This window comes from Tenrec ecaudatus, assembly GCF_050624435.1.
Source record: "Tenrec ecaudatus isolate mTenEca1 chromosome 5 unlocalized genomic scaffold, mTenEca1.hap1 SUPER_5_unloc_5, whole genome shotgun sequence".
Lineage (NCBI taxonomy): Eukaryota > Metazoa > Chordata > Mammalia > Afrosoricida > Tenrecidae > Tenrec > Tenrec ecaudatus.
The window spans coordinates 677,941-692,540 of NW_027457603.1; the positions used below are offsets into that span (position 1 = coordinate 677,941).

Below are 14,600 nucleotides of genomic sequence, written 5' to 3' on the forward strand. Positions count from 1 at the left end.
GATCAGCCATATGGTCCACTCTGTACATTGGCTGTTCAGAGTGCCAAAATCATCCTCCAAGCCTGGTGGACCAGTGTGTGCTCCACTCTCTTCCTCCCCCTTCATTTGCCCCTGTGTGCTCTGATCAGACATGTCCATCTCCCCTAGCTACAGGTTCAGTGCCGTCTTCTAAAGTAAATTCTTCTGGGGGGAGGGGCAGTTGTCCACGTAGCTGGTATGGAGGCTGGACCATCCACTTTTCATTTAGGATCAAAAGCATCTAGCTTTTAGCATTAGGTGCTATTGAGTCAGTTCCAACTCAAGGCAGAATGAACCACTGCGCAGTCCTACACCATCTTCAAAACTGTTGTTATACTTGAACCTAACATTTCAGCCTTTTCCAGGGACTGGCATCTCCTGATAACATACCCAAAGCATGTGAAGTCTCCCCGTGCTTGCTTCTAAGGACCTCTCAGACTGTTCTTCTGACACAAATCTGTTCATTCTTCCAGCACTCAATGGTATTTTTAATATTCTTGGCTAGTGTCATCTTGATGGGTTGAAACACTATCTCGCTCTAGTGTTGATGTACATTTTTCTGATGCCTAATTATACTGAGTATCTTTTAAGGTAATCATTTAATTTTTATGGCATTTTGAAAAGATGTCAATGAGGTCTATTTAATTTGTGTTCAGATGGAAACACATAACTCAAACTAATATATGTGACAGTAGAATAAGAATCCATTTTATCCTAAATACTTGAGATATTTATACAGCCTACTCAGGTTTTTATCAACATAGATAAGGTGGCGGTGGTGGTGGTGGTGGTGGTGGTGGTGGTGGTGGTGGTTTTTAAGAGTTAATCTCTAAATAGGGGGCTGTAGTACTGAGCACTGAATCTCCTTTGCTTGATTAATTTTTATGTTAGGGAAGTAATACAAGGATTCCATCAAATGACCCATCAGTTTGAGGAAAAAGCATATCAGAATTGATGGTCAAAGCCTATATGGCTTTATGGTTTAGTCTCTAGGGGTATGTAATGCTCTTGTGAAAATAGTATTCCTCATGATAATAACGAGGAACTGGTGGGCTTCCAGGGCTGGGAGCTGAACTGAGGGGCAGTTCTACCCTGTCTAATAGGGTCACTATGAGTTGGCAAAGACTCGATGGCTGTCAGTTTGGTTTGTTTGACTTGAGTACTGGCATTCAGTGTGTTTATCGAAATCAATAAATTACAAGCATTTTTGATGTCTATTTTTTACATACAAAATTTAAATCCCCCAAGCCTCTGAAAACTGCGAAGATTTCACAGCACTAGGTTGGTACTCTCCCATCCAAGAATCAGTGAAACTGGCAGGGTGTGAGGCATTCAGGCTCCCTCAGTTCCTCCTGCTGCCTTCCCTGACCCTGGTCACTTGCTTCTATTACCTCTCTTGGACCTTACATGCATTTGAATTAGAACACCATAGAGTACAGTGCTCTACATGTGCAGCAGCTCTAACCATGTCACTCTCTGTCTCTATGAAGCCTCTTCCAACAAAATTCAAATGCGATTGTATGTGCACACATAAACACACGCATGCACCAGAGCACCCTTCTTAACAGAGAGTCAGGAGGGTCTCTTAATTATTTGCTGTCCTCACTTTGGACACAAATCCCTTGATGATGAGTAGGAGAAAAGGAACATCAGGTAGTGGGGGAAACCCTAAGGAGGAACAGAGGAGAGCTTTAACTAAGAATAATGCTACTAGGGGAATGATGGCATGTGAGGAAAATTAGATACTTCCAGACTGTCAGATTTTTCCATACAGCAAAATTAACTTTTCTAGTTTTGTCTAAAACTGGCCCCAGGAAATTTCAAATAGCACATCTCAGATTATCTAACCTACAAAGGAGTAGCCGGCCTTCCACCCACCCCCACCCCACCCCCGCCAAAAAACCAAGCGGTACAAAGCTCCACTGGGTACACATTTCAAAATATACATTCTCCTGTTTGGGCAGGCATCTGGCAACTTGCTCTGAGCTAGTGCACCCACACTTTTTTCCCAAGGTCATTGCTGGTGACAAGACCTTGTGCTCTTCTCACAAGCCAGAATGCAAACATAAATCAAGTCAGTGTAAGACGCCATCATCACCTCACTCAAATACACCTCGTCAAGTGAACTCAAACTTCAAGAAGATGCTCATTTGTTTGGTTTTCTTGATGTGAGGGTGATAGTGCATTTGGAGTTTAGTCATTGCACTAGGTCAGACTGTTAATCAAGCTTCCTATATAGAGGTTCTGAAGATATTGTGTAAGAAGGTCTGAGTTGTCTGGCTAGACCAGAGCTTGCACACTGCTATTGACTAGAAGTTCCGACACACAGAATCCAGGACAGATAAACCCCTCAGGACCAATACTGAGAGTAGCAACACCACGAGGGAAGGTAGGGGGGAGAAGCAGAAGAAAGGGGAAACCAATCTCAATGATGGACATACAGCCCCACTCCACCACCCAGGGGAACAAACAGCAGAAGTTTGGGTGAAGGGATACAGCAGAGGCGTAAAATATAAAAATAAAAAGTATGTATAAAGTATCAGTGGTTCACGTGGGTGGGAGGAGGGGAAAAAAGGAGCTCAAGGAGAAAGAACATGTTTGGAAATGATGATAGCAATGTATGTACAAATGTGCTTCATACAAATTGGTGTATGAATTGTTACAAGAGCTGTAAGATCCCCCAATAAAATGATTTATTTAAAATAAAAAGGACTGATTAGTGGTAGACAGGGGACTGGTTTTGCCACCATGACAGTGCACCTGCTCACACACAAAAAACAGCATGCCTCTATCGCCCGATCTGATCCCAGCACACCGAGGCAAAATACTAAGGGTGTACAACAGAACAGGAAGGGGAACAGAGCAACGAAGTCCCCAGGGAATACCAAAAATAGACTTTGGGGCCAGGGCTAGCTGACCCATCATACTCTATGAGAAAGCACTCCTAAAGGCCAACAAACAGTCCTTGAACTAACTAAAAGCTTTTCTTTCTTGTGTTTTGTTTTGCTTTTTGTCATTGGCTTGTTGGTGGTGGTGTTGTTCTTTTGTTTCATTTTGTTGCTTGGGTTTGCTCTGTCTCGTTTTTGTGCATGCTATGATTTCCACAGGTCTGTCTAAATGAGATAGGCTGGATGAACAATCTGGAGGAGAAAACAATGGGACTGACAGCTGGGGGAGGGAGATGGGAAAGGGGGGTGTAGGGAAAAAGGAAGTGCTGTTAACAAACCCAGGGACAAGGGAACACCAAGTGATCCAAATAGATGGTGAGGAGGGTGTAGGAAGCTTGGTAGAGTGTGACCAAGAGTAATGTAACCTAGAGGAATTACTGAAACACAAATGAAGGCTGAACATGAGAGTGGGACAATCAGAAAGTAAAAGGAAATCAAGGAAAGAGGTAGGAAGCAAAGGGCATTTATAGAGGTCTAAATAAAGGCATGTGCATATGTAAATATATTTATGTATAACGATGGGGAAATAGATCTATATGCATATATTTATAGGTTTAGTATTAAGGTAACAGATGTACATTGGGCCTCCATTCAAGTACTCCCTCAATGCAAAAATACTTTGTTGTATTAAAGTGGCATTCCGTGATGCTCACCTCCCCAACACAATTGCTGGAGGCAAATGGGTGCATAAGCAAATGTGGTGACTGAAGTTGATGGTGGTCGGCTATCAAAAGTTATACATTCTGGGGTCTTAAAAGCTTGAAGTTAAACAAGTGGTCATGTAGCTGAGAAGCAACAAAGCCCACATGAAAGAAGCACACCAGCATGTGTGATCACGAGGTGTCGGAAGAATCAGGTATCAGACATCATCGGAACAAAAAAATCATATCTTTGTGAATACGGGGGAGTGTGGAGTGAAAACCCAAAGCTCATTTGTAGATAATTGGACATCCTCTTACAGAAGGGTAGCAGGGAGGAGAGGAGCCAGTCAGGGTGCACTGTAGCAACAATGAAACATACAACTTTCCTCTAGCTCCTAAATGCTTCTTCCCCCACAACTAAAATGATCCCCATTCTACCTTACAAATCTAGCTAGACCTGAGGATGTACACTGGTACAGATAGGAACTGGAAACACAGGGAATCCAGGGCCGATGATCCCTTCAGGACCAGTGGTGAGAGTGGCGATACGAGGAGGGTAGAGGGAGGGAGGAATGGAAAGGGGAAACCGATTACAAGCATCTACATATAACCATCTCCCTGGGGGACAGACAACAGAAAAGTGGCTGAAGGGAGATATTGTATAGTGTAAGATATGACAAAATAATAATTTAGAATTTATTCAGGGTTCATGAGGGATGGGGAATAATTATCAGCTGATGCCAGCGGATTAAGTGGAGAGCAAATGTTTTCAGAATGATGAGGGCAATGAATGTACAAATATGATGTATGTATCAATTGTGATAAGAGTTGTATGAGGCCCCAAAAATTGATTATAAAAAAAGAGAAAAGAAATAACAGTATGAAAACATCCCCCAAAAAAGCATGCCTCTCTTGTCCCTCATATCCTAATCACCTGAACTCACTCCATGTGACTTCTTTCTGTTTCCATGAATGAAGGACAGTGGTTTGACAACACAGAAGAGGGGGGGAAAAAAACAAGGGTGTCACCCAAACTGCTGAGTTTGAAAAATGTTTCCAAGAATGTAATCACAGATTAGACAAATGTGTGAAGTGTAATGGAGAGTACTATGAAGCGGATAAAAAATTTAAATGCATAGTTTTGAAAAAATTGTAGTTTTTGTCGGGTTCCCCCTAGTAGCTTCCAATTTCATAGCAACTCAAGCCATCACCATACATCCAACTGACAGAGAAGGGGTGGGTTTTGTGTGTAGGTGGTGTTGGTTATTGCACAGGGGCAAGGGACTTCTGGTGGCATAGTACCTTATGCCTTGGGTGTCAACTGTAATGTCAGCAGTGGGGAACCACCAGTCAGTCCTCAGAAGAAAAGGATGAGGCGTTCTACTCCCATAGAGTTAGCCTTTGGGAAACCCACAGAGATAGTTCTGCTCTGATCTCATAGAGTCGCTATGGCTCAGCATCGACTCCATCGAAGTGAGCTGACAAACTAAAGGCAGGAGATCTGAAAGAGGATGCGGAGACGTTGTCTCAGGTACTTTGGACATATTACTATGGTGGAACCAGTCCTGCAAGAAGGGCATCATTTTTGGCAGAGGGTTAGCAAACAAGAGGAAGACCCTTACTTAGGTGGATTGATACCGTGGCTGCGAGAATCGGCTCAAATACAGTAACAAGTGCGAGGATGGCGCAGGACTGGGCTTTGTTTCTCTCTCTAGTGCACAGGCCCCTATGAATCCGAACTGACTCCAGGGCTCTACAACATCAACTACTACAACCCTGAAGTTCAAACCTACCCAGTGGCTTCCCAAAAGGGAGGTGTGGCCATGTGCCTCTGTAAAGATGACAGCTAGGGAGCCCCTGCGGGGCAGTTCTACTCTGTGGCACAGGGGCAGCCAGGAGTCGGAATGTGCTTCACAGCAAAGGGTGTGCTTTGTCTCAGTTTGTGCCTGCTGCTGTTTATGCTATGCACTGAGTTTAACATGTGACACTCAGGAGCGAATGAATGGAAACACACCCATGATGCTTCCATGATGCCAGATGCAAGCTGACACTGTTTCTGAGTTCTGGGCATATTATTTTTTCAGAGATAATTTCCTGTAGCGGTGACACACCGAGTCCTATTTCATGTAAAAGCATCAGCAGCAGAGGAAAGCACTGCACAGAGAGAAGACTATGACACGTAACAGGCTTTCCATAGAGGAACAAAAGGGTAGATGTCTTGGGCTGCACTCTTTTCTTGTATACAGACAGTAAACAAGCTGAACACATCTCACCTAAGCATAACATTACAACTACTTGAAGCCCAGCTCAGGCATCTGGACAAGAGGCAGCAAGGAAGGATGGGAGAGAGTTAATGGGCTGGGCGTCCCCAAAGGTGCAGAGTGGGAATCAAGGGAGGATCCAGGACGAGCCAAGGCTTCTGGCAGAAGTCTGAGAGGAGAGCAGCAGAAAGGAGCTGCTCTCTGGGTCCTCACAGATGTAGCCAGTGAGAGAGCAGCAGTGCTGCCCCCTGGCGGTGCGCCGAAGGCAGGGCCGCTTCCCCCAGGGCTGGAGAGCTCTGGGGAAAGACAAACCGTGTCACTTTGGATGCCAAGTAAGGGGGCACTGTGTGCCGGTGGTGTACCTATGTTGGCCAAAGCGCTGCCCACTGTGCATTTGCTTCCAACAAGCACAGTTATCCTTCCTCGTGCATCCAGGAAAGACAGTTCTAGAAAAACACAAGCAGTAAAATAAAACACTGCCAGGTCTCGAACCATCCTCACCATTGTTACTATGCCCACTGGTGTAGCCACTGGTTCGAGCTGTTTTATTGCCCGTCCTCCACTTTTTGCCAAGCATCATGTCCTTCATGGACTTGATGTCCCTTCAGGGACTGGTCTCTCCTGACAGCACGTCCAAAGATATCAAATGAAGTCCAGCCATCCTTTGTCCCCATGTTCTCTGGGCAGTCCTTGTACTTTTATTGCTCAGTGTCTGATTATTTGGGACCAGGCCTTATTGCTGCCCCTTCCTCACCTTGGCCCCCAATCCCGACCCCAAGCCCTGCACATCCACTGTGTGAAACCTCCTGTTCCTGTAACCATCCCTGTGCTTTTGTGTGGGGGGGTCTAGCTGGGTTCCCCTGGCAATTCGCCAGCTGCCCTTGGGAAAGTTCATGGAGTCGGCTAATTAGTAGAAAAGCCAAACGTCCAGCTGAGATTGGTTTACTCCCTAGCACCCTTGGGCAGGAGCACAGCCCCACTCCCGGTCCCAGGTAGCCAACGACCACACCTAGGTTCTCCGGACTTGGCAGCTGTAACATGTGGCCTGGGCTTCCCCTTCATTTCCTGCTCCTTTCTGGCTTGCTGTCTGACTTTTCTTTGCGGAATTAAAGCTGCAAATTGACAGGATCCCATAAACACTCTAAAGCCACAAAAAAAACACCAAATGCCCACCCAAACATGTGAAACTTCCAAAAATCATCCTTAGAAGATTCCCAAACCCTAAACATTCCTAAACCCCATATATGCCCTGAAAACACCATGAAAGCCCTAAGAAAACCTAAAATGCTGGGGGAAAAAAACACATATAATATTAAAAATACCCTAAAATCCCTAAGGAACTCTGCAACATCACTAAAAACACCCTATTGTGCTGAAAAATACCTATACACTCTAAAAAACCACCCCTAAATCCCTTAAACACTCCCTAAAATCTTATAAAACACCCTAAAAACCCCAAACCACCCGAATGCCCCAAACACACCTTGAACGTCCACAAACAACCTAAAAGCCCTAAAAAATCACATGCCACCAAAAAGCCCTAAATGACCGCAAAATTCCAACTCATAGCCACCCTATAGAGGGCTTCTGGAGCTGTCAGCCTTTTATGGGAACAGCTTTATCGTTCTCCCAAGGAGAAGTTGGTAGGTTTGAAACCCTGACCTCATATTTAGCAGTCTAATAATTGCTGGACAGTGCCACCAAGGCTCTACTGGTGTAGTGGGTTACACATTGGGCTGCTAACCTCAAGGGAAACGGTTCAAAACCACCACCCACTCCTTGGGAGAAAGAAGAAGCTTTCTTTCTATTCCCCTAGATTTCTCATTGAAGGTGTAAAGTAACCTGTTAAATGCGCGCAGTGGCAGCAGCAATGTCTCATAACCATGGGGAAATGTGGTTCAGAAACTTCAGAAGCAAGCATCCATCAGTAGGTGACTGACCAGCAGTATTGACTTGGGCAAAGAGAAGGTGACATGGAAGGGTAAGGAGAAGAATGCGTGCAGAGGGCAGGTTGGCAGCTGAGCCTAAGTCCAGTAGAAACAACAGCAGAATGGCCTGTTCCTGGAAGGGCCACAGGAGATGGTGCGACTTCATGTAGCCCCCACTTACATGTGTAACAGCAGCAATTGCCTGAACACGTGGTCTCACCAGGGAGGAGCCTTTGTGTGGTGTTAAGATGCTGTTACTGTCTGTTGTACTGTGGTGGCCTGCATTTGGCTGTAATGGTGGAAATTTTGCAGCCAGTAGTTCAAATGCCTGCTGGGTCACTCACTGCAGGTAGACTTCAGCAGTTTCCAGACAGAGAGACGAGGGAGGAGGACCTGGTCTTCCACTTCTGAAAGAACTGGCCAGTGTGAACCTTGTGAATGGCAGAACACTATACCTGAACATGAGTACCGCAGGCTATAAGGCATGATGGATTGACACAGTGGCTGCAGCAATGTGCTCAAACATAGGATAGTGCTGGCCTGGAAAATAGTTCATCGTCCATTAAAAAAAATCATTATATAGGGGCTCATACAACTTTTGTTGTTGTTTTTCCCTAAGGGAGAGCAGTGTATTGGTACACTGAGAGGTATATAGATCAATGGATTCGAACAGAAAAGCTACACATATATTCACCAGTCAACAGGAAACTAGCCTTCGAAAAAGGACACAGAAATATCCAAAGGGACAAATTCTGCTTGCTCAACAAATGGTGTTGGACAAACTGAGATACCGTATGTAGGAAAATGAAGCAAGCCCCAAACCTTCCCCCATGCACAGAAATTAACTGAAGAGGGGTTAAAACCTGAAAGTAAACCTCCGGGCTATCATAATCAATTTTTTGATGACCTCATCGGTCAGAAATCATTGTAGGAACGCCAAAGCGTTCTTGTGTTCAACGTCTACATACATAGCAGGTGCTCCAGTAAAGGGGAATCTTGGTGGAGCTGGCTCATCCATTCCTGAAGAGAGTAGAGCACCACGTTGGCCCATCACAGAGCTCAGGTGTAGAATCTTCCTCACTGTCATCCTTTATCTCAGCAGTGTCAGTGTTGGATTATGAATTTCCCAAAGAACCAGTATCGCTCAATTCTGTGCACAATGCTGACTCACTCTCGCTGTATCTCTTACAGCATCAGTTAGTGGGCTTGTTGTCTGCCTCAGGCTTTGTTCACGGAGATCCTCCAGCTAGTTGGTGGTGTGTGCGCATGAGCAGAGGCTTCCTGCCAATCCCCCATGAGTAGTAGAGCTCCCATGGTGTGGACTCCATGTAAGCCCTGTCCCAGACAGCACGCTTACATAGGAGGGTGGGCCCTGCAGCACAGAGGACCATTCCCCCTGTGGAATGGCCTCAGAGACCCACGTCCCTCACTGGCCAGCTGCTGGGGCTGTGGGCCCTAAGCTTCATGCCTGACTCAGGAATTGACACAGGGTGAGGCGACTCCAGTAGCTGTTTTGACTGGTCTAATCCAGCCTGAGATCATCCTTGCATGAGCCCTCTGCCCAGATTATTTTTGTTTCTTTTATGATCATTTTATTAGGGGCTCTTACAACACTAACCACAATCCATATATACATCAGCTGTTTGAAGCACATCTGACCATTAATTGCCCTCATTATTCTCAAAATCTCCACTCTTCACCCAAGCCCCTGGCCTCAGCTCCTCATTTTTCCCCCCCCTCAATGCCCGCCACCCATCCCTCATCAATCCTTGGAAATGTACTAATTCTTTTGTCATATCTTCACCCACCTTTCTTTTGAGGTCAATGAAGATCCTTGTAATCGGTTCCCACTTTCCATCCTGCCCTTCCTCCACCCTCCCAGTATCTCCACTCATAACACTGGTCCTCACAGGCCCATCCACCCTGGATTCCCCGTGTTTGAAATTCCTATCGGTACTACAATACCTTCTCTAGTTTGGCCAGATTAGTATGGTAGAACTGGGTTCAGGTTAGTGGGGCAAGAGGAAGCATTAAGAACTTGAGGAGGCGGCCACCCGCCCGCTGGGTGCGCGGGCCCGGGCGTCGCGCGCTACGGGCCGCCCAGCGCAGCCGGAGGCTTGGAGCGCCCCGCAGGGCGCACGGGCGGCCTTGCAGGCGGGGACTCGGGACGCGCCCCTCGACGCCCTCGCGCACCCCACCGTCTTCCTGCCAGCGGGGCCCCCCGAGGGGCGGCGAGCGGGGGTGTCGCAGGACCTGCGGCTGGATAAAACGAGAGACCCCCCTTGGTCAGCAGCGCGAGACCGTGGGGACGCGCGGCTCCTCGAATGTTGCGTCGTCTCATTTCTGGTTCCTCCATCCATTCACGCAGGCCGACCCCGCTCGCCTGATCAGTGGCACACACCCAGCCCAGTGGGAAAAGGAATGCTCTCCCATGTATATGCATTTTAGTTTGGAGTCCCTACAGGGTTTATGTACCCCGAGTCCTGGAGATGGGGATTGGTTTGATCTAACTGCACTTTACTTGCAGTGCGAGCCAGCGCGGCGCGGTGTCCCACTGGAAGCGCCGAGCCACACGTGCGTGTCAACACTTAGGACCATCCCCAAACATGCTTTTGCCAGGTGTCCGTGAGGAAGCCAATCAAGAGGGATCGTGCTATTCGGATTCGGTCCCCATGTCGCCGTTTTCGCCTTGCTTTCTGTTTTTGAATTCGGTTTCCCAAATGTCTGCCTCCAAACGAATACCCAACCAGGGGGTCCGCAGCCCTGGAAGTTTCCGGGGCTGTTCCCCAGACGCGCCTCGGGGGCTGCAAGGACTGCGCGTCGAGACTTTTCCGGTCGTGAAAAGTTGGCGGCGACAGCTCGGGGGCCCTGGGTCACCGGGTGGTGTTGAGCGGGGACTCTGGGGCCCCGGCGTGGGACGCTGGCGGGTGCAAGTTCAAGAGGGTCAGGGGCTGATGCCTCCCCACGCCCCTGCCCTCCCCCAGCAAGGGCGCTCTGGGGTGCTGGGTCCTTGAGGCCCCGGCTGGCGGGGCCGCCCACGGTCAAGGCTTCGGGCACACGCGCGGGTGCGCTGAGGCCTGCGCCGTGCGGGGATCTGGGCTCAGGCAGGTGGTCGCGGCGGCTCCGCGGGCGGACGGGCGCCCAGCAGGACGACCGACGACCCCCGGCGCGTCGCCGGCACCCAGCGCCCGGGCGTAGAGGCGGGCGGGGGGGGGGGCTGCGCTCCGCCGCCGCCAGGGCCCCCTCCCTCCGCGCCCCCCCGCGCCAGGTGAGCCGGGCCTGGGCCTCGGCGGGCCGCGGGGCTGCCCTCTCGCCGCCCTCCAGCGCCCCCTCGGGGCCGGGCCGCGCCGAGCCGGGCGGCCGCCGGCCGGGGCTGGGGGTTGGGAGGGGCGGGGGTCGCGGGCGGGTCGCTCGTTCGGCCGCTGGCGGGGGGCGGGGGCCGGGCGGCCGCGCGCGAGGCCGGGCCAGCTGCCGCCGCGCCCTCGCCTCCGACTCCGGCTCCGGCTCGGCTCGCCCTGGCGGCGGTGGCGCCGTGAGGAGGAGTCCGCGCTCCTCTGTGGCGGCGGCGGCGGCGGCCGGCTCCAGGCCGGGTTTTGGCGCCGCCCGCCTGCTGCCTCCTGGCGGCTCCTGAACTCCAGCCCCCTCTCTATCAGCCTCTCACTCCGTCTCAATATGTCTCAAGATGGCGGCCAATGTGGGATCGATGTTTCAATATTGGAAGCGCTTTGATTTACAGCAGCTGCAGGTCAGGCTTCTCCTCTCTCGGCCTCTCGCTCGGGGGTGGGGGCTGCGGGCGGTCGCGGCCTCCCCGGGGGCGCCGGGCTGCCTCGCCGCCGGGGGGCCGCGGCGGAGGGGAGGAGGGGCGTGCCGGGAAAAGCGGGGCCGACTCGGGGACAAGTCCCTCTCACTCCCCGGCCCCCATTGATAACTCGCTTGATCGGAAATTGATCCTCTTTGTTCAATTCATCGATCAGCCCAAGATGGCGCCGGGAGCCACCGCTGCCACCGCTGCTCCTGGTGTCTGCCCCCTCCCCTGGCGCCCCCCCCCTCCCCCGGCCCCGAGCCGCCGCCGCCGCGGGACCGGGGAGGGGGCGGCCCGGGGGCGGCCCCGGGCGCCCGCAGGGTGCGCAAAAAAAACAAAAAAAAAAGAACTTGAGGAAAGTTGTGTTTTTCTTTGCTGTCTCATACCCTGTATTCTTTTATCTCCTCTCTGAGATCCTTCTGTAAGGGGATGTCCAGTGCACTGCAATTAGGTTTTGGGTCTATACCCGGCCGTCCCCTCTCATTCTCCATGATAAGATTTTTTTGTTCTCATGATGCCTGTTGCCTTATCCCTTTGAAACTTTGTGATCACACAGGCTGGTATGCTTCCTCCATGTGGGCTCTGTTGCTTCTGAGCTAGATGGTTGCTTCTTTACCTTCAAGCCTTTAAGACCCCACACGCTATATCTTTTGGTAGCTGGACACCATCGGCTTTCTTCATCACATTTGCTTATGCAGCCGCTTTGCGGTCAGTGATCGTGTAGGGAAGGTGAGCATCGTTTAATGCCAATTTAATAGAACAATGTTCTTGCAATGAAGGAGTCCTTGAGCGGAGGCTCTATGTCCATCTGCTACCTTAATACTAAATCTATAAACATATGGACATAGATCTATTTCCCCATGCCCCTTTGTAAATATATGTACATGCCTTTATTTAGACATCTATAACTGGCCCTTGCTTCCCAGCTCACTCTTCTATACCCTTTGATTTTCCTCTTGTGCCCACTGCCATGCTCAGTCTTCCTTTGGGTTTCAGTAATTACTCTTGGTTACATTACCCTTGATCACGCCCTACCAGGCCTCCTACATCCCCCTCACCACCGATTTCCATCACTTTTTGTTCCCTTGTCTCTGGAATTCTTAACACCACTACCTTTCTTCCCACCTCCCTCTCTCGCATGTCCTCCAGGATGTGCTAGTCCCGTTTTTTTTTCTCCTCCAGATTGTTCGTTCAGCCTATCTTATTTAGACAGACCTGTAGAGGCAATAACATGCACAAAAACAAGAAAGAACAAAACCAAGCAGCAAAATAAACAAAACAACAAAAATCCAATTACAATAAAAGAAAACAAAGGTCAACAAGATAGAAAAGCTCATAGATAGTTTAAGGACTATGTGTTGGCCTTTAGAAGTGTTTTCTAGTCCAGTCTTTTGGGGCACCAAACCCTGACCCTAAAGTCCACCTTTAGCATTTCCTTGGGATCTTGCTGCTCCTTTTACTTGCTCTTCTGCTGTACCCCCTTAGTGTTATGCCTCGGTGTAGCGAGATCAGTTTGGGGGTAATTCCCACACTGTGTCTCCAGTGTTGTCCCCTCTAGGGCTATGGGTCTTTGAGGGACGTTGTGTCTCATCGTGGGGCTGGCCATGTGGTCTTCTATGTGAACTGACTTCTCTGAGTGGGAACATCATCCTCAAGGTCTGGTGGGACAGGATGTGCTCCACTCTCCCCTTCTCCCCTTCATCTCTGTGTGCTCTGATCAGATAATGTCTCTGTCCAGGAGATGCAAATTCAATGCTATCCTCTGAAATAAAATCTTTGGGAGGGGTTGTGGGGAATATCTGCTCAGATCTTTGGTGGGTCCAGGAGAGAGGGACTGCTCGGCTGGGCACAGCCACGAGGGGCTCAGAACTCTGGCTCCAGAAAATGGTTGTAAGTTTGGCTTTGTTTTTAACCAGTTGTGTGCCTCTGGGTCAACACCTGTGTTTTTTTGAGTTAGTTTTCTGATCCGAAAAGTAAAGGTACTCCATTGTCCAGACTCCCATGTCACCAAGTGATCGATAGGGGCTAACCAGAGCCTGATTCAAATAGTGTGGATCTGTTAGGTGCCTTCTAGACCTGGGGTGGCGATTCTGAGCCCAGGACAACAATAATGTCCGAGAGGTGATATAGGTGGCTCCATATTGAAACAGGAAGACCACTGTGGAGATTTTGTCCTTCCACTGATGGCCACAGGCCACCGCCTCACGTCCTGCAAAAACAGTTTCCCTGGCTCAACAGCCAAGCCAGGGGCCAGTGCCATAAAAATCATATGGCTAACTGGGACAAAGGGCAGACAGATATTTTTTATCATGATGTCTTGAGAAACCCACCTAACCTCCATGCAAATCTTCTGGTGTGAGTTATTTTTGGAAGCAATCATATGCTGACAGTAATTCAAATCTTTCCTTTTGACAATTTGCCTGTACTCTTTTCTTAACCTGAGAAGGTAATCCCTGTGTCCACTAAGAAATTGACTGGCTGGCCTCCTACTTGGACAGTTAGCCTGGGATCCTGGGGACCAAGTGAAACAGAGCACGGACACCTTCATTCAGCTTCTTCAAGCATTATTGTCTCTTGCTTGGGATTTTCTAGGTGTGGATGAGGCCCGTCCTCTCTATTGGAGGGTTGTCTGCTTCTCCTGGGGTATTCAAGGCACTGATTTTTCCAATGTCCTTCTTTCCTGCAGTAGGCACATTGATCCTGCCCCATGGCTTGGCGGTGCCCACAGGTCAGTCTCTCCGTAAGTGGGCCATGCTCTCCTTTTCCTGAGTCTCTGGGGTCTCTCATGGCAATTCCTAGTATTTTAACTAGTTTCTTTGTCTCTGTCGTGGTAGGATCATCTCTGTTGTTACACACCCGCTGAGCCACTTGTACCAAATCACTAAGATTTTTCCCGTCAAACCCTTCCCACTTCTTTTTCATGTCTGAGGCAGACTGAGTAATAAAGGCAATACTTATTGCCCTCCTGTTCTCAGGGCCTCCAGGCCTTTAGGGATATAAAG

The 14,600-nt window shown here is 49.3% G+C and overlaps 1 long non-coding RNA gene across 8 annotated transcripts in view; it reads left to right on the forward strand.

Annotated features, from left to right (window-relative positions):
- Positions 1-14,600, forward strand: part of LOC142435883 (uncharacterized) — a 111,237-nt gene that overhangs the window by 33,124 nt on the left and 63,513 nt on the right. Inside the window, exon 1 of one of the 8 annotated variants that reach the window (XR_012781646.1) lies at positions 11,326-11,541. The exons of 6 other annotated variants lie outside the window; for them this stretch is intronic. This is a non-coding gene — a long non-coding RNA (uncharacterized LOC142435883). Of the gene's footprint in view, positions 1-11,325; positions 11,542-14,600 lie in introns of those variants that run through there. One more of the 8 variants, XR_012781643.1, reaches the window with a different exon arrangement.